We start from the raw sequence: 25,958 nt of genomic DNA on the forward strand, positions 1-25,958 counted from the left end.
AAAAGAAAATCAATTATAGGGAAACCGATTTAAAAAAAAAAGAATACGTAGAAATATGCAAGCGTATATAATTGAGGTTCGTATTTTAATTTTTATAAATAAAAAAGTGTATGAAATAAATTAAATTTATAAAAACTTACACTTAATTCGCCATAATTTCATTACACTTTCAAATACAAGTCAGTACTGCAAGCTTAAAATTGTCTTAGATTGCACTATATTCATTCAATACTCTTTGTCTCGTCTTCCTTATCAGTTTTATAGCATTCGTCCATGAATTTTGAAATTTCAAATAATTATCAAAATGTTTTTTTCTATTACCAGGTAAAATTTATTTGTTCTGGAAACACTTTATTCCTGTGGTGCTTCTTTTTTTTATTTAATGGGATCTTTTTTCCAAATCTTTGTGGCATTTCACATCCGGATAAAAATATGCGCACTATATAAAATGAATTGTTGCTTCAGACAGTTTGGAACACAATGACGGAGAATTTACTTAGAACAATAGCTTTTCCCATAATTTTAGTTTTTATTTTCACAATCCGCTTCGAGATAATTAATCCTTAACTATCTATCACTCCTCAAAAGGCCTTGAACTAAGGAAATAAACTTCATCACCTGCTACACTCAAAAGAAACTATGCCTTTACTACAATGATATACAGCATGAGTGTACAAGAGCAGGTGGGCACGAAATGTTCCAGGTGAAAACGCGATTTTTTTTTTCCATCACACAGAGTTGATTCAGCCCAGTGTTTCCCCTTTTCACATAATCACATAATTAATCCTTCACTCAAAAACAATGCAATATAATTTTCAGTTTCCTACCAAGATTTGTAAATAAACACATATTTGAAAAGAGGATTATACTCCATTTATATTTCAATCCTTATTATTTTCAAATTTAACTGTAACCCATACTGTTTTTTTTTTTTTTTTTTTTTTTTTTTTTTTCCCCGAAATCGCCTAATAAGAGATGGTGGTTCATGTTGCTTTTTCCCACAAGAACAACTTTCAAGTTCAAGGTTTTCTCTCTCATTAACGGCTGCTTTGAAAAACAATAGGAAATGAAGATGAATAAAATTCATAGTTTCAAAAATATTCGTTTTTATAGTTAAGATTTTTTGAATTGTAATTGAATTTTTATGTTGATATCAATAAATGAAACAAAATATTTCAATCACTCCACATTTCAATATTAAATTCACTAACTTTTTAAATAATTTTTCTTGATGAAATCCAAATGAATATGCGAATGAAATCCAAAATTTCAAATGAGAAGAGAAGAGTCGGATTTTGGGCTGCTAAACAATGCTGGACAAATATTTTATAATCAATATGTTTTGTAATATTTGATAAATAGAAAAAATGTATCAAAATTCAAAGATAAAAAAATAGTTAAAGTCATCAATATAAATTCAGACAAATCTTCATTGAAACAGAGGAAGTAATTCAATTAAACAGTAATACCCTCAACATTTTTTCGAAAATAAATTTCTTTTACTAAACAAAAGTAATTTCTACTCCAAATAAATTCCAAAGGAATTTCGATTCTATTTCTAAACCAAAAGAAAGAGAAAAATTTTAAGTTCAATAGACGAAATATCAGATGAATATGTCACTCAGAGATCTTGGTAACCACAGAAATATATTTATTTCGCTAGCCAAAGCATTCAGCAATGAAATCTTGTTATTTAATACAGTGTAATTAATCATGGAATTATGATGACATCTTTTATCAACCTTCCCTTGAATCAGAATTCAATTGCAATTAGCTTTCGCGATTGAGACAGTCTGATTAATTCTTTGAAACGCGGGAAATGATTATGAAGAATTATGCATAATGGAAAATATGTCTCAAAGTTTGTACATAAAAGAACTTTTATATTTTTTGTTTATTGTCTACAAATGTAAGGAAAAGATAATTTTACTAAATCTTAAAATAAATACCCATATTAAAAGAAGCTCTACTAATAAAAAAGAAAAATGTGAGTGTGCGTTGGCACTTTAGTGGACAGGCCATTTTACCTAAAGCTACTAATTGTATACTACTTTAGATATACTTTAGATAACTAAAGTATATCTAAAGTTAACATAGATATACTTTAGAGGATGGGAAAGTGTACCTCAGTACGATTTTTGAAAAAAAAAATAATTAAAATTTAAACGAATTCTTTTATTATCATAAATGTTACATAATAAAAATTAGTTGTACATCATCTTAAAATTTAAAAAAATTAGCTTTTAGTAGATATCAATTTAGATTCCATACAGTTTTTTTTAATGAATTTAGACAATTATTTTTAAAAAAATGACTTAATTTACGACAATTGATTGTATTATTATATCGAAATTCAATCCGTTTTAATTGTTTCATCACATATTTAATCGCATGATTTTCTGCCAATGTTTAAAGCTAAGGAAGAACGACTATGCTAATTATCTGAGCATTTTATATGAGGAATCAAGTGAAGTTACATTGCCGCAGAAGACAACTTGCAATTTGAACTAGATTAGCAGACAAACTTTTAATGGCATTATGATATTATGGGACATAATGCCATTAGAAAGACTCATGCATACAATCAACTGAACAGACATAAAATTATTAAAATAGCATGGCTTTAATCTCTGTGAAAATCAGACGCTTAAAAATATTTTGTATGAACATCAAATTATGCATAAGAGATTTAGATGGAATTAAATACAATCAGTATTCCGGGTGAATCAGTGAATCCGAAATAAAATAAAAAAGAACTTAATATAAATTAAAAATAACACATTTAAATTAAAACATTTTGCAGTTTTTGAAAATTTTTAATTACGATATTTCAGAAAAACATCCACTCAGTTCCGCTGATTTGCAAAACACGAAGAAGAAAAAAGGAAACGATATATGAAAATAATAATGACTGAATGAAACGACATAAAGTTAAAAAATTTTTTAACATACCTGTTGTCAATAACGTTTAGAAAATGCAATGTTCTAAGTAGGGACGGATTTTTTTTTCTTTCTTTCTTTGTTTTCGCTTTTATTCCGTTCACACTCTCGACATTCTTCTTCCACAAAATTAATAACCCAGAGTTTTTTGTGACTTAAGGCACTTGAATGAAACGGAAACTGGGTGGGAGGCTGTTCTTCGTTCACAAGCACTTTCCCTGTTGCCGCTAGTGTTCGGTCGACGCCGCTTTGCTAGTTTATGGCTCGACCAACGACAGGTGGTTTACCTGTAATAAAAAAGAAAGAAAAAAGACATAAGATTATGACACAGACACGTGCAATGCTTCTTCTTCGTCATTACAATAACACCCGATTACATCTTAAACCTTAAGAGACCACTGCTGTTATTGTCGATTTTCAAACGAAGAGTTGGTATTCAGTGTTATGTGGAGTGTGAAACGTTTCTAGAACGTAATTCTGAGAATTAGATGTTGCGCAACCTCCGCTGTTTTGCGAAAATATCGATCCGGACGTAACACCTAAGCCACGCGTGGAATTAATAAAGACGATTTGATGTTTCTGGTAAAGGATTATTAATGTAAAATACATTATCATTTTCAAGCGGAATTCAAGTATTTATAAACAGATTATTATTTTTCCTATTCTCGATTAATTATAGTTTTTTACTCTCTCGTATACGTAGTAAAGTATAGTAATCGTCAAAAAATTCGAACTCGTAATTTTGTCAAATCGCGATGTTCTAGACCTCCCTGAGTTCGGAAAACAGGTTTTTGGAAAATGTCCGTCAGTCTGCCTGTATGTGACTAACTCAAAACTCTTTGTGAGATAACTCAAAAACACTTTGATCTAAACGGATGAAATTTCGTATATGGTCTTTACACCAAATTTGTAGATTAGATTTTCAGCAAAATCTGTTCAGAAAAAGTCTGTTTGTCCACCTGTTCGAATATAATTTAACACGAAAACTACAAAATAAAGAGAGCTTGATTGATAAAATTCGATACTATAATTCGATACATATTAGGTTCTTATATGCTTCATTAAAGTGCGTTTAGTTATAAAAATATTTTTAAAAAATGAACGTCTACTTCAAAAATATTATGTATAAACGTGGATGCTGATCAGTCTGGAGTCATAATAGATGGAAAAAAAAAATGCATTTTCACAAAGTTAATAAAATAAAAAAAAATTAACATAAAATAAATCATTAAGATGTTAAAAATGTGCTGACATAAAAAACTAAATTAATTATCTTATTGAAAGAGAAGCTTCATAATGTACAGTGCTTAGGACCGCAAAGTACCAAATTGACTAATAAATAGATGCATCAAATATGTTTCTTGATATAGCTAACTGGAGTTGCCATTTTCTATACTTGATATAATGACTGATTTTACTGAAGACTAAAAATACTAACTCAATTAATATAAGGAATTGGAATTTAAATAAAGAGAAATATTTTGTAAAAATACAAAATTTATAGAAATAATTTGGTGAATTAAAAAATTGTTACATTATATAGAAAATGAATGATGAATATAGAACGTTATATATTAAAAAAGCACCTGGTATGCATTGCCTTTTGCATCTTTAATTTTTTTAAAAAAATGTTTTTAAAGAAAAATAAAACTTTTTCAAAATTCTAAAATAATTCGTAGTAACATATCGAAGACAAATGTTGTCTGGGCCATATAATATCCGTCTCAATCATAAATTTCTATTTTTAAAAAAATGCAAGATATTACCCGATTGGCTCCCGAAACATCTACATATACCCTTCACCCGCTTCCACTCGATACGCTTTGATGATAATGATATGACATTTATATTGTGCTAAATTGCTTTCTGAAATTAAATAGTTTTTTTATCCATTCTGTCTCAAGTACTAGAAAATGTCTAATTTACTCTACTTGAATCAGACTACGTAAAAAGGACAGTAAGGACACTTAGATGAAGACATACATTAGTTATAAAATGGTTTCAAACATTATCAAAGGTATCGACAAGTTTCGGGGAGAGCAAATTGAATTTATAAACGTTTTTCAAGCTGAATGGTCAAATGAATGAATGTTATAGGATATTCCTTTTCGTATAAGGAATCCAACCTTTCATTTTCTCTCTCACACAAGTTTTTAACAACTTTTGTTAAATGGGGCCAATCACGTGATGTCATATTACGATATAAATGTCACTCACTATAGATGCCAATGTTTTTTACGCCATATCAGATTATTTTGTAAATGCCACTATATGTGTCATCTGACATTTCATACTATATTATCTGATGTTGTCCTGTGACGTCACATCCTTTTCTTAAATAAGATGTGCAATAGATCCTAAAATTAAATCTGAACACAAATTGGTTTTTTTCGAACTTTTTCTGATGGATTTTGGAGATTTAAATAAAACATATCAAAATATTTTTTGTGCTACTTATATATATCTACTTACTTTTAAAAATGACATTTTATTTATTTACTGTATCAAAAAAAAACCCTATCTTATTTTGGTTTATTAATTTCTTTCTTCGATTTCTTTTAATTCACCGCATGTATTGAGATTAAATGGAGTCTCATTTACGAGTACAATGCAAAGGTTACCTAAGTGTGCGCCGCAGCATTCTACAAAGTAACTTCCTCTCATAGGAGCGTTGCAAGACACTAAACAAAAAGCTATAGTGGGGAGATTTTTAATCCATTTATTACGTCTTACTTGTTTGTAGATTCCGGCAGATGTTTCATAAAATCAAATTACACAAAAATAAATATGATGAAGGAAATGCGAGTATTGATTCCACAAATTAGAAAAACTGTTTATCCATCGCAATTATTATTATATTTATTAACATAAGTTTAATAAATTCTCAAGCGATCTGAAATGTGTTTCATTACTTTTATCTATCCTATACAAATGTAGACTATTTTTCAAAAAATTCTAGCTGGAATTTTACATAGCACGCAGCTGAAAGATCTGAATTCAGAAAAAGGGCGAATCATTAAAGTTTGATAATCTCTGTTATAAGTCATTTAAAAAAATAAAGTTATTCCTTTAATACAAAAGTTATTAAGGAATTTTGTAATAAAGGAATAGCATGTTATAATATGTTGTAAATGACCTTTATTAATTTACATAGGTGCATTTTACATTTTATAATTTTACATAGGGCGAAGTCGAAAAATCTGGATTCAGAAAAGGCGACATTGTGAATCGGTAAAGTTTGAGATTCTCTAGAGCAAATCATTTATAATAGAGTTTAAAATTATTCCTTTATTACAAAAGCTATTAAGGAACTTTTGTAATAAAGAAATAGTATGCTACTATGTTGTAAATGACTTTTATTACAAAAAATATTAAGGAACTTTGTAGTAAAGGAATAGTATGCTATTATGCTGTAAATGACTTTTATTACAAAAGCTATTAACGAACTTTGTAATAAAGAATAGTATGCTACTATGTTATAAATGATATTTATTATAAAAGTTATTGCAATTTCCATTAATTTTATATAACCTATACAAAAATTATCGATTATTGTTCAAAACATTCTAGTTTGAATTTTATATAGGGCGATGTAGGAAAATCTGCATTCAACAAAAGTGTCGCTACGAATCGTAAAAGTTTGAGAGACACTGACGCAGGTCATTTAGAGCATAATGCGATACAATTCCTTTATTACAAAAGCCATTATGGAGCGAGACGCATAACAATTCCATTTCCATCAATCATTCAGGATGTTTCCATATTTTGCCTTCAGCAGCGGGCACCAAGGCTTCATTTGGCGGACATAAACCCAAGCATGAAAGAAGTAACGACCTTCTAGAGAGACCTGTTCATCAAATAAGCATCCGTTAGCAGAGGGAAAGAAAAACAAGCCAGCATTCTGACTGACTGGTAGACTGAAGGCACAAAATAAAAAGTTTCAAACGAAAGTTTCCCGCGCTTCTCTCCCTCCTACACATGCCCCTGCTTACTCAGAATCCGGTTCACGAGGCGACGACACAGCGGAACGTGTTAAAAAAGAACATGCCAATGATAGGTGAAAAAAAGAAAGAAAGAAAAAATTCGAGCCTCTTTCGTTCGGTACAGGAAACAGGTTGGATGCATGTAAACAACCACTGTCCCTTTTTTCCACCCACTGACACACTGCATCGCGGTTTCGCCATCGCACACATCACAAATGAATCACCTTGAAGGTTAAATAAAAAGCTTATACCTCGGAACCAGTTTATTCCAAGTAAAGTTAGATGTGCATAACAGCATCTTCTATATATAGTTAGAGGTTGTGTCGAAACAAAAGGTGAGTTATGTGGTTGGTTATGAGAGTGCGGTCCATAGTTCCTGTGATAATGATGCAATGTCACTTTTTGTTTCATTACATTACTGAGAACAAAAAATAAATTTTTTTTCTTTTCTTTCAGTCATAACGAAGCAGCTAATTTATTTCGTATTTCTCTACATGTTGCTATTTCTTAATAAAACATATGATATCGAAACTGGGCTGATGATAAATTACCTGAGATCAGTTATCTGAGAAATTTAAAGAACAAGATATGTTTTAAATAGATTTGAATAAAAAAAAAATTTTTTTTCTGAAGTCGTTTACATAAGAAAAAAATTACACAATGCCAATGAAAAACTTTTAAAGGCTTATAAAAACTTTTAAAGAAAACATCGGCATTGCAAAGAATATTACAGCATATGAGGCGTTTTTAACACCAGTCAGAACTCAATTTTCACTAGCTCCATACGAAGTTATATTTTCAAACATTTAATTTTGTATAAAATACGCAATGTTATATTATTTTTCTCTTATAAAATCCATTCCTTTTTTTTCCAACCATATTTTCATATATAATACTGTATTATTATTATTTTATAATGTCATATTATTTTTAATTCTTGAAAATGTTACATGACATCTTAAATTATTTAACATAACATTAAAAAATATTAAAATTACTCCTCTAAGAACAGTTTCTAAAGACCTAAACAATAAATGCGGCATCTAATCATTTAACATTAGAAAAAAGCAACAAACATTTGCACAATATATTGTTAATATTGAAATGTCAACAATTTGAAAAACTATTATTGTTTTTAGATTATATCCAAATTCAAAAATTTGAAAATAATTGATTCTGGATATTGATACATTTTCACGCACATAGATCTTACAGAAGCATAAATCGACTACGAGTTATTCGTGCCACAATATTAAAATTATTAAATAATAACACCAAACAGAAATCATTTAATGTTACAATTTAAGGGTCTTATAGAATAAACTTTTTACATCAGATAGCAATCTCACGTATTTCTTCTCCATTACAATCTTAATTACTTGCTACATAATTTATTTTAAAATAAATACATTATTTTATTTTAAAAGCACTAGCCGATTTTTATTTTATAATAAATTATTATCATTCATTTGATATGCTAAATTATTTTTAAAATCTTCATCAGAATTAAATTCTATATCTTAATCAGTTAAGATGACAAATGGAATCGAATCAATATCGATTTTTTATACTAATCCATTTATAAATATAGAGTAAAATAATAATTTAGACAAAAAAGTGTACCTCAGTTAATATGAAATTATTTGACATAATTTTCTTTTATATAAAACATTTCTTTTTTACTCTTTCTTGCAGACGAAAAAATTATGGACTTAGCTATATCATGGTCACTTTTTCTATATATATAATATATTGACTCAAAAGTGTTTTGTACTTTAATTCTTAAGAAAATAAAATGCATTTTTTAGCATTAAAACACACATACAAATTTAATATTTTTTCTTCCTGTTATTTCTTGGTAGATTAACAATAATAACAACGATATCCCCTCTTAAAAGATCATATATATATATATATATATATATATATATATATATATATATATATATATATATATATATATATATATATATATATATATATAAACCTCTACGGCGCAAACAAAAAAAAAAAAGCAAATTCAAATTCTTCCCGATTACACATGTGACTGCGACTGACAAGTTTAACTGACTCAAACATGTGACTGACAACTTTGATCTGGAATAGAAAATGCACCATGTGATCTAACTATAATTTTACCGCGAGAATTCCATTGCCGGCAATCTAGTAAGAAAGAACCACAAAGACATAATAACATCCGATCTTTTGAAACTGGTTTTAATAATCATGCGGAATGGAATGAAAAATAAATAATGATAAATAATGATACATCAAAGAATATAAAAAAGCTTGGTTTGCATCACCATTTTAGGTATCGAATATTAAAATAGAATAAAGATGTTCTATTTTTGGAAACCTTAATTATCCTACTACCAAGCAAATATACATCTATAATTGAGCATAATGAAAAAGAAAACCTTTAAATGTACATTCTTGCGTCAAAATGGAATCTTTTAAGAGGATTTCTTTTTAATTTGTGAAGACTAAAACTGTTGTAGTAACCTTGAAGCAGAACAGATAAATAATTATTAAAACGATAAGATTCTCCCCTTCCCCCCTCTGTTTCCTCTAATTTGTAAACCGACGTACATTATTATTAAGTTAAACGTCTTACATTTTAATTTGTACAAGGTCATGTTCTGTTTGTATTGAATCTAGACTTAATATCTATTTGAAAAATAAGTATGGCTCAGATTTGAAGAAAATTAAATTTCCTCTGCATTCAATAAAATGTAGACATGTTTTGTAACACATATCCGTCTTATCACTGACTAAAATAGATGAACAATCAGACAATGTTTTGCAATATAGGTAGATTTACGGCGGTCGATGGCGATGAAATATCTTTGAATGCATTCCTTTCATCGTATTTACTAACTGAAATTGTTGTCTCATCTTGAAAAGCTTTGGCTCTGCTATAAGAGAGAATTGTATAGGAAGAGGAAATATATTTACCTGATATATCTTTACTTTATTTTATTTATTTATTGCGAAATACATGAATAAAATAAGGCACAATTGGCTAGATTCGCAAATCGATATAACGATCCATTTGCAAAGACTTCTGTTCAACAGAACAGATTTCTTATGATTATCAGCCGTAACCTTTTTTTTTATTCTATTTTTTTAGAAATTATGTCAAAAGGAGAAAATGGATTCAAGTTTTTCTGCACGGTAACTGTTTATTTGATGAAGTGGAAATTTGCAGACATTTAAACACCAACTGTTACATTTTCTTTGAAAAACAGAACAATGGAAAGTTTTGGTCTCCCCAAAACTTTCGCGCATACTTTCTAATATTCTTGTCATACTAGAAAATACAATAAAGGGCACTGGCTTACGATAGTCACGAAATATTAACTTTTGTCGTGAATTTAGCATTTTTACTGAATCCATCCTTGGCGAGTAATTTGGAGATTAATTCTTGGCATGCTTTAATAGTATCCAGAAATCGAATTCGTGCTTTAGATACGTTTTTCTCAATCGACTGAAACAATAATTTGATACAAAACTGCACTTATAATTAAAAAAAAAATTCTTTGACAAATTTTATATATTTAAATCACTGCGACTTTCAATTATCACGTTTACATGTTATTGAAAGTACAGACTGACATACAGTCAACCAGTAGTTGGACTTGGCTCAAAATTTTAGAGTTGTCTATATTATAGATGTTAAATCTATGTGCCGAATTTTATCCATCTAGCTCACTTTGTTTTGCAATTATCGTGTTAATTTATAGTCGAACAGGAGGACTTCCTCTGAACAGATTTTACTCAAAATTTGATAGAAATCTGTAAATTTTACAAAGAACATATATCTTGAGTATGTAGCTCAAAGTGTTTTTGAGTTAACTTTGTCACAGACAGACATTTTCCAAAAATGTGTGTTTAGCGTCATCTATTTATTTTCAGCACCTTCTTTTCCAAATAAAAATTCCATTTAACACAATAACAACGGAATCACACATTTATATATTCGAAGAGGTATAACACGAGGAGATTCGTCAAAATTTCGAGTTCGAATTTTTAGACGATTACTATACTTACTATGTAACCGAGAAAATAAAAAATAAATAAATAAAAATAAATAGCGCAATCTTTTTTTTAATATTAAATTTTTAGTATTTTCTGAATTACAGTATTCTCCGACCCAAAGATAAATTAAAAACAAAGTCGGAAAAAAATATCAAGATGAAAGAAATAAGCAAACATTCCTTATTTTAACAGACCCAAGAATTTAAACAGCTACAATTCGACAGAAATTATCTCCTACAAAACACAAATCTGACACCGGTTCTTCGCTAATGTATAATTTTTCTCTTTTCATTAAACAAAAAAAACAACAACAAAAAAACCGGCGATTGCATTTAAATGACACTAAATTAATCCTTTAATGTTCTAGATTCATTTATTTCCAGCATCTTCTTCTCTACATAAAAATTCCATTTAACACAATAACAACATAATCACACATTTATAAAATTCAGTTTTTCTTGATAACGTCGGATACTTGAAACTAATCCGACACAACGTGAAGCAACGAAACTTGAATTCTAATTAGGTATTTTTTAGAAGCCGTTGCTCGTGCATTATATTAAATTAATGAGCTGCGATGTCAGCGAGTGCATACGTCCGAGACAAAGTTAATAAGATAAAGTGAACAATTTATTACCAAATTTGAATGAGAGGTTATTCCTTCATTTTATTCGCCTTCTGAACTGAAGAAAAGCTAAGATCAGAAATCTATTCGTCGGTTGCTCTGATCATGAATATCTTTATTCCGTAGTTTTATAAAACATATTCACAAAAAATATTCCCTTAGAGACTCCCTTTTGAAAGAGAAATATTTTTTACTCCCCAATAATTAATTAAAAGTAAAATGTTAATGATTTCTGTCTCAACAAGTAATCATGAGAATGTGTCTGCGTTTATATGTGTGTGTTGCCGCTTTATAGGGCAGACTGTTAAAACTAGAAATAATAAATTTGGAAAGATATATTTGGAAGGGAGAAATGTGCAAATGGGAACGATTTTTTTTTTTTTTTTTGCAATTTTAATTAATTTAAAAATGTTGAAGTTTTTCCAGCGATAACTTCCAAAGATATAATAGCACAAAAATGATATTTATACCACTTAAAAAATTATATATTTATTGATCCCAATTTAATAGTCGTTCAAATTTTTCCTGAAGTTTGACTCTCAAAGAATATACTTTTGTTCAACGTTTTAATTAACAATTAGTGAAACGTTGTAGCAAAAAAATGTATGTACATACTAAATAATTAGGATATGTATAATGTATTTATATATTTTTAGAATTTTTTTCAATTAATTAATTTTAAGAAATATAGTTTATTAATTTAGTTTAATTATTACTCAGAAATCTGTGTACAAAAGCATGCCCACAATATCTATATAAAGTATTTGAAGTAATAGATCTCCAATTATAGCCAATGAAAACATATGTTGCTTCTAAAAATCGTACCATCCTTTAAAGATCAAATATTTAACGAAAGATTACATTGTTGCAATGAAATTGAAGTCGCCTTCATCGTTTCGTCAAATATTTATTTAATTGTATGATTTTCTTCCGTTGTTGAAAGCAAAGAAAGCAGGATTCTGATTAATATCTGTGCAATTTACAAGACGAATAAGAGCACCAGGAAGTTAAATGAACCACGCAATTATTATTATCTTTGTCGAGCTTCTTGATGTCATTGGATTTGACTCTTATTAGAATGATTCGTATATATAATGAACGGAACAGGTATAAGGTTATTAAACAAACACAATATATTACAATGGTTCATAAACATAATGAACAAAACAAGTGCAAGGCTACTAAATTAACATGGCTTTAATTTTTGCCACAATTTGTTACTTAAAAATATTCTTATGAAGAATAAATTATTCATAAGAGATAATACAACCCTTATTTCCCGCAAATCAGCTGGCCGACAAAAGTGGCTAGAAATAAGCAAAAATAATTATAATTTTAAATTGCTAAGTAATAAATTTTATTGAAATCTTTCAAAATCTGTGAAGTAAAAGACAATGCGAAAATCTTCACAAATCTAATATTTTGTATGAACCTACTTACAAGACCGTTATAGCCAAGGGTCGTTTATTACAGAATTAAAAATCCTGTTTAATAAACTGAATAAAAGATAATTCAAAAGATTCTGTACTTAAAAGATCCAATTCTATAACATCATAAAATTTTATGATTTAGAATATAAAAAATATCAATTCATAAGAGCCATTTAAAATACATAATTATTAGCCCTAAATCTTAAATATTTACCTATGATTTAGATAATTAAAAAATATATATACATGGAATTATTAAGAATATATATATAAACTATTAACATTCATTGGAATGACAATTATTAAATTTAGTTGATTTTGCAAACAAATAAATGATATCGAAACCGATTTTTCAAAATGTTGTAGTAGATAAACATTATTTCAAATTTAAGTGCATGCTTAATTAAGTGCAAATCAAATTAATTAATCAAAATTAAGTGCAAGTGACCATTTGATTTCATTTAAGTGGCCAATTACATACAATTAAACACAGAAAGTTCTAGAAATTATGAGAGAATCAAATTGAAAACCGGAACTACTATTTTCAAAGTCAGTAAAAAGAATACATATTTAGTTAGGGAATTTCGATATGAAACCAGGGTTATTTATCAAAACGAGGAAACATATTCTATGAACAGAAGCAAATTAAAAAAATTACGCCAAATTAAGTATTTTTGAGATTTTTCGAACAAACTATTTATTTAAAAGTAAACAAATTTGAGACATTCTACTAAAAATCGTGACAAAGGGTCTAAAACAAAGATATCACATGTCTTAGATTAAATTTGACGCTGCGTAGTAATTGTTTAGATGTCATTTTTAGAAATTAATTATTCTAAAAAATCTTATTATTTTACTAAAAATTCGATTAAATAGTTTCAAAATTATTTACTAAATCTCTAGAAAACTAAGCGAGGAAAAAAAAAATTGTAAGAAAAATCAATTTAGATAGACAACAAAGGAAAATCATTTAATTTAACAATACTTTTTACAATGACTGCTAACACAGCTGCGAACAAACACAAAGCAAATAAATGAACAGCTTTTCGATTTAAGTTATATTGTGACAGCCATGTTTTGTTTCTAAGATATATTTAACAACACACTAGAAACTCGGATGATCATTCTTTCGTAAAACAAACAATCAGATTTCAGTGTTTATAAATCTTTTTAATATCGCTTGTTCAAATATTTTTGTATTAATTCCAATCCATTTTTTTAAAAAGTAATAAAAAGGTTAATGTACTGTTTAATCAAGTGCATTTGTACTTACAGACATTTTGTTTTATGTTCTTGAGTGTAACATACGTTACATACTAGCCAATGGCGGATTCGGGCATTTTGTGGTTTTACACATTATACATTGTGATACCCTTATTTTAATTTCTGTTCAATTTAGTGTAGTTTCATACTTGGACGCAATTTTAACTTAACATGTTAATGATTTAATTTAGATTAATGTTTACTTTAGTAATTAAGGGAAATATATTTGTATGTATTTTTTTAATATGTATATCATGGAAAGTTTTCTAAAATTAAGAACATTCTCGAAAAATTAAATTATTAGTCAGTGATTTTTTTTTTTTTGAAAAACATTTATTAGATGATAAAAAATAATAAACTTCAGACGAATATAACGTAAAAAATTATTTTGTGGAAATGGAATGTAACAAAGATATGATTAATGTTCCAATATATTATAATTAATTATTTATTATTTAATTAATGATTTTAATAAGTCATTCTGTTTACGTATTGGAGTCCTAATATTTAAAATTTCAAAGAATTTGTAATTTTTAAATTTATTTGTCTGACAAAATAATCAATAACTTTTTTTAGAAAAACCTGCCTGCAGCCCCTTCTCAACTCAGTGGCCCCAGACAGCTGTCCATTCTTCAGCTGTCCTCTATTACTAGCCATCTTTGGCAACCAGCTGGTTCTCTGCGAATATTCAATGTGCGTAATTTCAATTCAATCTCTTGTGCATAATTTGTTTATGGTACTTTTAAGCATCAAAGGCAATGAAGTGTTATTTAAGGAGCCTTGAATTGTAGGCATGAACCTAACTAATAGTTAAGTCCAATGGCAATATAATGCCACTAAAAGCATATTTATGCATGAGGCAATTTTTCTAATTGCATGTTATTTTCCGAGTTCAAATATTATCATATTAAAAGCAATACTGAATGTTTCAGACAAATATGTGTTCACAAAATTCTCCAAATTTTTAACACTAAACATAAACACCAACCAGTTTAAATATTAAATCGTCATACAAAAAGAATGGGGGAGGGGGTGATTACCTCTACTTCTAATTCAAATTATCTCTGCTTTTATTAGGTTAACAATTTTACCTTATACATTGAGTCTGGATTAAAGGAATTACGAACAACATCGACGCTACACAATAATTTTAAAACTGAATACTAAAACCTATTGTTTCGAGGCTTTATTTAAAATAAAAATAGATAACAATTGACATGTCAATATCAGAAAATTAGTCATGTGCGCAGCATGTGATTTAAAATGACGAGTATTAACCAGTCTGGACGTTAGTTTAATAACGAAGGCCATCTGCGTAAAATCTATTTGAAGACGCAGGAGGTCATTTTTAAAATTCAGATATTTCTATCTTATCTGCTTCTTTTGTTACATCCACTTCTACTTTCCTTAAAGAGAAAAACATCCTTCAATTTTCTAGTAACCTTTAAAAACTATTCTTTTAAATAATTTTTAATGAAAGGAAATCTCCAAGAACAAAAAAACTTCCCAACATGACAATGAAAGCAATGTTATAAAGTGTTATCAATTACAATGAATACAATGAAAAAAAGAATGAACAATAGTTTTTCCCGTTTATATAAATTTTCAATAAATATAGTTAAAATGTGACATCTGTCTCTCATCTAAAATTATATTAATTTTAAAGTGTGAATTTACCTATTTGTAAATAAATTTATTTTAAATTAAATATATTAACATAAATAATTTGAATTACACTTTCACTGCTTTGAGTAATATTGCAGGGCCCTGCGCCTTTCACCTCTAAATTTCAAAGTCAAATATTTTCTTTATTGATTTTAATTTAATCTTTATATAAAAAGTTTTGAGAGCAAATTTTTACAAACTGAAATATTAAATAATAATTGCATTCGTTTTCTAAAATATTCAGTATCGTATATTAAAAAAAATCGTAACTGAAATATAAAAAGTAATTAAATAAAATGGTAAAAAAATGATAAAACTTTCCTTAATACAATCTAAATAATATTTAATTATAGTATCAGACATTTTTTTTAATGATAAGGCTCCACAGTTTTTAAGAAATATAAAATAGCACAATGTAAAACTTGAAGATAGTAATTAATTAGGAATGTTACTATAATAATGTTTCACAATTAATTTAAATAATATTTGATTTTAATTTGGATAAGTTCGATCGCTTGGCTTTTATAATTTAATGAAAGTAGAAAATTAAATAACTTTCAAAATTTGTGAAAAAATCTCTTGGATTTTGGGCTTCCGCAGGGCCTATTTAATAATGGGGTTCTGAGTAAGTCTAGATAAAGTGACTCAAATCTGTACGTGCTGTAATAATGCAAAAATCACCGCACAGCATGCATTCAACTAATTAGCAAATTTTAAGCAAGCGACGTCACAGTCATGTGATAAACATTAAGATCTAAAAGTTACTTGGATTTTCTTTCAGTCATATGTTTATTTTCCTAAGCCTGAAGTGCAATGAATTCAAACATTAAGTTGTTGCGGCGCATCCAATACTTATTACATGAAGTGAGTTAACTAGCAAAAACAACACTGTTAAGAAGCAAAAACTGACTTTTGATTCTAAATAGTCCAAAAGCTTTTAATTCAGGAAAATATTGGGCTGACGACAATTATTACTTTTTTTAAAGAAAATAACTACACTTACAGGCTATAGAAATGTCTTAATCTGTTGTATGGTGCTATACGTGCATGTCAAGAATGATGACTACTATGCTTTGTATTAGTATCCGTCACACTGATTTTCAGTGCATTTACTGTGGATATGCCGGAATATCTTATCAAACAGCTCCAGACTATTAATTGGTTTAAGTCATAAAATAACTAGGCCTTTTTTATCGATAAAATATTCACCAACCTTGCACTAGTAGAATTTACAGATTATTTTATTTATAAACATATTATCATGCAATTTCTGCATACTATCATACCAAAAATTATTTGGATGTTTCACAAGTATTTTCCCATAAACAAATATTTAAATAGGAAGTTAGAATACCAAAAGAATACCAGAACAGCAAAATACCAGAATAGAAAATCAGAATACCTGATGAGAATACGAGAAGAGAATTAGAATGAGTATTACATTCTCCCTCTATCCTCATTAAAGTTATAAAAATTTTAAAAGTCAATTCTTACATATTCACTTTTTATAAATGCATTTTCTCAGAATAATTTTGATACCAATAAAGAAACTAATGAAATTCACAAAGTGCATATCAGATGCTACATCATTTCATCAAACAGTATTACCAATTGATTTAGCCAAATTGACTAATTAAAAATTCGAAAAAAAGTATAAATTAATATAAACACGATCAGTTTCGGTAAATGTCTGCATAAAAATATTTTGATAAAATATCGCGCAAAAATGATTTTTTAAAAACTAAATATGTACGAATATGTATTTGTTAAAAACTAAACATGCACGAATATATATTTGTTATAAACTAAATATATATGTATTCTTATTTGCATTTACATGGATTTAAAGAAGAAAGTAGAAACGAAGAGGAGGGGGGGGGTCGATATCATCCAAATATTTGTTCTGAATATAACTATAAAATATTTAAGATTAATTTTTTTTGAACAAAAAATTTAGGAGTTACCATTTATTTTCATATTTCCCACTGAAAGAATAAATACTTTAGAGAGAACAAAAGACTGAAATAAAAAATTCTTTAGAAGAGTTCGATTGAAACGTTTAGATTCCCTCACGTGGGGTCGTTTTTCAACGGTGAGGCCATCCGGGGGTTTTACGTTATCGGACTGCATATGTGTACTGATAAGGATTGGAGACAAAAATAAACGAAGCCGAAGAAAGTTTTATACCTTATTAGGTTTCATATCCGATTTCAAAGGCATAAAATGTTAATTTTACTTGCTGCCCAGTCGAAATGCGAATACATCCGAATAAACAGCAAATGCTATCTTAAGTTTTAATGTTAGACAGTTTTAATTTGAAAAAAAATAAAGAAATTTCAAAAAATTAATAGATACCCATCATAATCATATTGATAAACTGACATAATTTTCTATTCATTAGGATGTGTGATTTACATTAATTCTTGAAATTAAAGGAGATGAACGGAAATTTGAGCATGTGCTGAAACAAAACATCTCTTAAAAACTATTACAACATAATGATGCACTGGTTTTAAGCATCGTGCTTAAACTAGCAGGTTCGAAACCTTCAGACATCATTATTGTTAGAAGCTGTTCTAATTATAATTTGAAACAACTATTTATCAGAATAGCGACTGATTCTCAAAAATTATTTGTGAATATTTTTTAACTCAAAATTTTATGACACAGATTATTTTATCACATTTATTCATGATTCAAGTCAATGGAAAAAAAAAAAAAAAAAACTGAGAAGAGAAAGAAAGAGTTGCCAATAATATGAGTCACTTATACATATTATATAATTATTATATTACAATTAAGTAATATCGGTATTTTATTGTATTTATTTTCAACTTTTTATTTAAAAAGTGAAATAATACAATAAATTATTTTCGAATAAGAACTAGAATGTTTTTAGTACGATAATTATAATTAAAAAAAAGGATATTAAAGATAGAATAAGCCATAAAAAGGTTTTGTAAAGTAATAACATCCTTCATTTTAATCATAAATTTGAATAAAAAGACTAAGAATTTTACAAAAAATTATTACTATGACAATGCAACAATTTTTCTAAATTAATTTATAGAATGACATCAAGACAAAATAAATAGTATAGATATTATTCTGACGATGTAAATCATCATTATCTTAAAATATTTCAATCATTTTATAAATTTTAACTCATATAATATGCTTATTTTTCGAAAAAATAAAATCGACGCAAGAACTGATGATGTCAAAATTCATTAGCACTATAAAAAAAAAAATCCTTTCTCTTCCATATCTATTTCATTAATATATATTGAATACAAAACGAAAATCATTTATTAAATAATATTCATAAAAATATATTTACTAATGAATTATGTCGTGCAATTAATTTTTTTAATGAAAATCTTCAATTTAACTTCACAAAAAATGGTGATTTCGATTTAAGTAACAATTCTTTTATTACCTTTTTATTCATTTACTTTTAATTAATTTGACTATAAAATATTTAATTAATTCGACTATAGAATAAAATATAAATATAAAACATTTTAATTACTAGATTTTTAATTAAACGATTAAACATTTTAAAATAATTAATTTTAATTAAACATTAATATTTTTTAAAAAAATAATATTTTAAGATTAAATTAATATTTAAAAAGTTTATTTTAATTAAAAATTGAATTCAATACTAAACATTTTATATATTGTGCATATCTTATTTATAAAGATTTTGACAAATTTAAATAAATAAAAAAAGCATTTCGATTCATTAAGTCACTGATAGACAAAAAAAGAAAAAAAAAAAAAAAGCACGTTAATAAGAATACTTTTGGTACGATAAACATAATATTTGAGAACGATACAAAATAAAATAAGAACTATTTTATTTTGAAGGCAAGTATGATGTATGGCTTCCTCTTGAAACATCACTGTAGATTAAATGTTCAGCACGAAAAAGAGTTGTTAAAAAGGATAGCGCACTATGCAAATGAAACAGTTCTAAACGGAAAAAAATATGATGCGTATCAAAATTGCTTCCCTTTTAACACAACAATTCTAACATCCATTACAAGATTAAGATAAAAAAAAGTTATGCATTACTGTCAAGAAACAAGTAAAATTTGCCTTCGTACGTGATAGAAATTCTGATCGAAAGAATTGGAAACTAAAATTTTCTGCATGTCTAGAAAGCAAATTACAAATTTACGTTCTTCTAAGAATATCTAATTGAAAATGATTTATTTTTAAACTGAAGGATGAAATAAAATAACTTTGCTGAATATATAAATTTTATAATCTAAAAATAGAATTTAATAATGGCTATCATTCGCAACTAAATCCCTAGTCAGATGATAATCTTTAATGTTACAGAGATTAGAATAAAAGGAAAGAGATTTATAATTAATTATATTAATTAGTCTCAAAGAACGTCAGCAGAAAGTAATAAATTTTTTTCAGCAGATTATAATTATTAGGCGACGAAAAGTTATTCAGTTCTAGTAAATACTTTTCGCAAAAGAATATATTCATTTTTTAAATTAAAAATCAGCTTTCAGAATTCAGTTGATAATAAATATATTAAAAATTTCGTATATATAAATAAGAATATATTCGTATATGTAATTTAGAAAATATTATTTTTTAAATTAAAAATAAACTTTCGGAATTCATTTGATAATAAATATATTAAAAATTTAGTACAAATTATCATAGCAAGCAAAATATGAAAGATATAAAAATACCGATAATTTAACACGAATTAGTTAGTAAATTTGTAATACCATGGAAAAATCACTGTTTTTTTTTTATCACTATTAACAACGCAATTAAATCTTAGCAAAACTTTTATTGCACAGAACTTAAAAAAATTAAACCTAAATTTACCAAATTAACGAATAACAAAATTTCCAATAGTGTGTTATTTCCAAAAAGTTATTTCGGTCGAAAAAGTTTGAGAAAAATTATTTTAAATTTCAATGATACAGTTGTTTATTATTTAATTCTAATAAGGACAAAACCAAAATATAAATTTTCCACAATGTTTCCAATTATATAAATAAACAAAAAATGAAAATATTTACATAAATACAACTTAAAAACACTTCACATTTTTTATGTTGATCACTAAACAACGAAGTTGCTGTAATTAATTATTTTAATTAATACAATTGTTTATATTCAATTGAATGAACGACTATGATGATACAGATTTCTACAGATATGAAATTAAAAATGAGAAAGAAAATGAAAAATGAAAAAGGAAGGAGTCTAGTGGATATTGTAAATTGCGTCCACATTTAAAAATTATAACCAGATTTTTCATATTGCTGTTCTGTATCTATATATGTTTGATAACAATTTTAATATAAATAAAATCCTATAATATATATGTGAAAGATAAACAATATAAATACAAATACTAATACTATGAAGTAAGAGTCCAGTATTTATATTGTCGTAGATAAAAAAAAAGTTGAAGTATTTTAATTTAAATATTAATTCGCTGGTACCAATGGAATCATGCAATTTGAGCAAAAATGGAAAATTAATTCACAACAGTATTTGTTTAGGATCATTTGATAAATTTTGGAATTTCCAAAATGAAAACATATTCTTTTTACAATTACAACGCCAATTTGGAGAACCGGATCAGTCTGATAAAATAGGATGGATCGTATATAAGAACTCGATTAAAACATTTAGCTTAAAAATAATTTATACGTTTCTTTTTTCTTTTCTTTTTCAGAAAATTATAAAATAGAGAAAATTATCAGAAGTTAATGCATTCATAATTTGTAGTGAAATCATAAATTAATAATCCCAACGGAACATATTATTTCTAAAGACATAATTGATTTCTTTATACTTAATGAAATGAAATTTTAGATTGTATAAATTTCAAATCTTCATTACATTTTCCATAAAAAAGTTTTTAAAATATTAAAAAATTGCGCAGATGAAGAATCGGACGATTTTACTCTAGCATGTCAATCAGACAGACAGGTAAGTGGGAAAATTAAAAGTAGGAAAATTGCATAAGAAATTTTAAAAATTATAATAAAAGAAAAATATTTGAGATAAAAATGCCCCCGGAATTATTCATATCTCATAAATCATAAGCCAAGAATGGTGAAGTTGTTAAAAATTGACTTGGAATAAAAATATTTTAATTTTTTTAATAAATAATCCGTAATTTCAATAAAGAAATGTAAAAAGACAAATACAATTATATTGAAACAATAGAAAAGGTAAAATAATTTAAAATACAACTATCCATTTTATTAATATTTGCTAATTAATTAATCCGTATTGTCAAGATTCAGTGCAATTTTAAATAGGCTTATGTTCTCAAACATGCTATAGACCCAAAGATAAAGATCTTGAATGAAACACACACACACACACACACACACAAAAAAAAAAAAAAAAAAAAAAACCAAGCAACAAGTAATGACAGTCTGTTTTAAACATATTAAGTAAAATTGCATTATTCACGTTTCAGAAATCATACAGAATATTAAAAAAATATTTATTGTATTGTTCGAATTCGATCTTTCAGTCTTTTAAATTACACAATATTTACTTTTTTTTTTTTTTTTTTTTTCTAAACGGTAATTCACCAACAAACTCATGATAAAAAGATAAATAATTTGTTTTATTTCAGAGTTACTTTCAAATTCGTTTTACTAAATAACAAGATAAGAAAAGGAACAATAGTTTTTTGGTGAATTATTGTTTAATAATTCACACCATTCCTTTCAAAACAATAATTCACCAGCAAACTCGTAATAAAATGATAAATAATTTTTCGTTTTATTAAAGTGTTACTTTTAAACTAAAATCTCTTTTTACTAAATAACAAAGAAAGGAAAGGAACAAGAGGAGGAATATTTTTTTTCTGTCAGAAAATCATTTTTCTTTTATAAATTATATACAAAATGATGAAAAGTATCACTAAACGAACATAAATAAAGGAAGTTAGTTTACCTTATAGAGCTTGCCAATTCTGTCAGCGTTCCGTCCGAGCACATGGCAATAATATTTTAATCTCACACCTTAGAAGAATCATGATAACAAAAACGCTGATCGCACAGGCGCAATGATAATGACAACTGTGCTTGGAATTCTTGATCTCATCTGCGTAACCGCGAGCTGAGAAGGTGGGTGCGGTTGATGCGCATGCGCAACCAAGAGGCCCTTCCTCCCTTTGCTGCCACCAGCAGAGGCGAAAAAGCGGGTTGCAGAAAAGGAACACACGAGTGGTAAAATGAGCGAAGGGAGAAGAGAACGAAAGAAAAAAAAAAGCAAACATTATTCAATTCCGTAACAATTGTCTGCAGCAAAAAATATTTCAAATAATAAAAATACCAACAAAATCAAAGCGACGACGGCCTTGAAACCTTAGGAAAAACCGGTTTAGAATGTTTTTTTGGCTTGTTTATTTAAGTCGGGCGAAAATATAGACAAAGAACATCACGTTGTACACAAAAAAAAAATTCGTGCAAATGTTGAGCGCGTTGCTCACTTTTCTGTAATAGGAGAAAGCTCCGAGGAAGAATGAGTAGAAAAGAGTCAAAAAGGGAAAAGTGATTCACTCATTGTTATTCAGAGTGAGAGTTCCTAAGGCCTAATTTTAATGATTCGGCCGTTTGCACGTGCTCTCATGAATAAATTTTGACGGAGGTTAAAATTAGAAAAGATTGGAACAAAAAGAAGAAAAAGTAAACAGTAATGATAAGAATCTTGTTTTCCTTTTCTTTGAATTGTTGAAGATTTCAGAATGACAGTGACGCATTGGATAAAAAAAAAAAAATATGAGTTGCACGTGTCGACTCAGATTGATGTAGTTTCTCTTATAATAATGAGATGTAGTGATGATGAGCTAATTTAAATTTCATTTGCATTAAAATTTCATTTTTGGACTGCAAATAAATAGTTTTAGAGGTTAAGAATGCCATTTTAAGACTTCATTTTTTAAATAACTTTTTAGTGTGTGAATTTATGCTTACACTTTTAATAATGTTATGTTAAGGAGACTATGAGGCGATATGCTTAAAACTTTCTGGAAAGTACTGGGAAGAATTAAAAGTTTTTCATAGAAATATTCTAAAAATAGTTTTAAATTGTTAACAATGTTACTTGATTTATAAGAACAAAGTATTTTTAAACATATTTTAAAATTCTATAGGATATATCCATACCTTTTCCCCACTCCAGCATGTGAAGTATGGTTCAGCTCTCATTTTTTCGTAGTGTTAGATGCGAATAAGCTTCAAAACATTTTGCCATGCTTGAAGTAAGTTTTAAGTTAAATCTGTATAATGTAGATAAATTTAAAGTAATATTAATAGATCTTTAAAAAAACAGAACATAAACGAACTGAGGAATTTATATGCACATATATATATACATCTAATGATATCTCTTAATCCAATTTAGGTCTTAATTAATTTCCTAATTTTCATCTTATTTTAACCTATATAAGCTTCATTCTAAAATACTCTCTTATTTCCTGATTCAAATCCCACTTTTTTATTTAATTAATTCTGCCAGTTCTCTGTAAAACTGCTGAATTCAGCAGGTTCTTAAGCTTTGAGCAAAGGGATAAAAATCCTTAATGCCTACAACATTCTTTTAAAATACCTAAAATTCCCTTGCCTAATTCGACAAGAGTCAAAGAAATCCCTTTCAAAGTCCCATAGTAAAATGATCGAAAGGAAAAATTTCTGTCTCTTCTGCTCTTGTATCGCGATGGAGATTGATGTATTTCTTACCACGTATTTTTACATAAAATATGCCTCCCGTGATGAAATAAATCGAAGTTTTAAACTTTCAAAAGTTTCTTTTATTCGGCAACGAAATATATATATATATATACGCGTGTGTGCGCGCAGGTTAATCTTATAATTTTATTTCTAGTGAATCGCTAATGAGCTTCTATTCATTCATCGTATGAATTTTTAATAATAACTAGCTCCCAATGGGCCATTAAAATGTGTTTTTTGCCCTGACAGCGGGGTGTAGGAATTTCAAGTTGCACCGGAGATTAAGTTAGCGAAAACATTTTTTCAAGAGGTCATTTACATCACGTTTTCCTCTTTCTTCTGCGTATATTAGCACATTAGATCGTCATAGAGCCAACTCACATGACATCACAATCACATGATAAAAGTAACTGCGCATGTCATTTAATACCTTACAGTATGTTTTTTTTTTGTTTTTTTTTTGTGTGTGTGTGTGTGTGTGTGTGCTGAATTGGGATAGCATGCTGTTTCTTCATACTGAAAAAATACTTGTTGATCTCAAACTGTTGAGTTGCACTTCCTGTGTAAAACATAGTACATGATTATTCAATAATTATTCAATGGTTGCTTTCGAAAAATAAAATCAAGCAGGAAAATTCTCTAATGCAATGACGTATGAGATTAAAATCGCTAAAAAATTCTCCAAGGATGAATTTCATAACTAGAACTATAATTTAGCTTAAAAGTAGCATAAAATCATCAATAACCTAAACCCTTTCTAGGGCCATTGGAAGTACGCTTCCCACCAAATTCATCAATCTTTGCATAAAATTATGTTGGTTGGCATAAGTTCTGACAAAATTTTCAATAAAACAGAAATTTAGATGTTTCTGTTCCTTATCTCACACAAAATGTTGTGTCTTGATTTGTTACGTAATTATTAATTAACACAATTAATTAATTAATTAATTTTATCTAATAAACTAAATGAATCATTTTTCTTAAGCTAATTTCAATCGTAACAGTTTAATATACAATGACTAGAAAAAAATGATCTTTTAAAGGGATAGTTTATATATGAAATGTTATAATCATTAAAGGAATCTTAAACTTTGAAAGTTTAATTCAGGGATAACATTATGAAAACAATATAGCACACAAAAAAGCAGTGTTTCTTTGAATTACAGCCCTATTTGCTTTGAATGAAGTCTTAAAAATGATTCATAAAACGCAAGACAAGAAAAATTTATAAACTATCAAATCAAGCAAATTTTTGAATTGGAAACATTTG

The 25,958-nt window shown here is 27.5% G+C and overlaps 1 protein-coding gene across 4 annotated transcripts in view; it reads right to left on the reverse strand.

The window, feature by feature from the left end:
• LOC129981655 (uncharacterized) overlaps window positions 1-25,958 on the reverse strand; it is a 90,446-nt gene that overhangs the window by 5,694 nt on the left and 58,794 nt on the right. For 3 of the 4 annotated variants that reach the window (XM_056092584.1, XM_056092585.1, XM_056092586.1), the window contains exon 2: window positions 2,953-3,227. The gene's annotated coding sequence lies outside the window, so the exon portion shown is untranslated. Of the gene's footprint in view, window positions 1-2,952; window positions 3,228-22,910; window positions 23,113-25,958 lie in introns of those variants that run through there. The other variant, XM_056092583.1, reaches the window with a different exon arrangement.

The sequence above is a fragment of the Argiope bruennichi genome, chromosome 8, assembly GCF_947563725.1.
Source record: "Argiope bruennichi chromosome 8, qqArgBrue1.1, whole genome shotgun sequence".
In the NCBI taxonomy this organism is placed as follows: domain Eukaryota; kingdom Metazoa; phylum Arthropoda; class Arachnida; order Araneae; family Araneidae; genus Argiope; species Argiope bruennichi.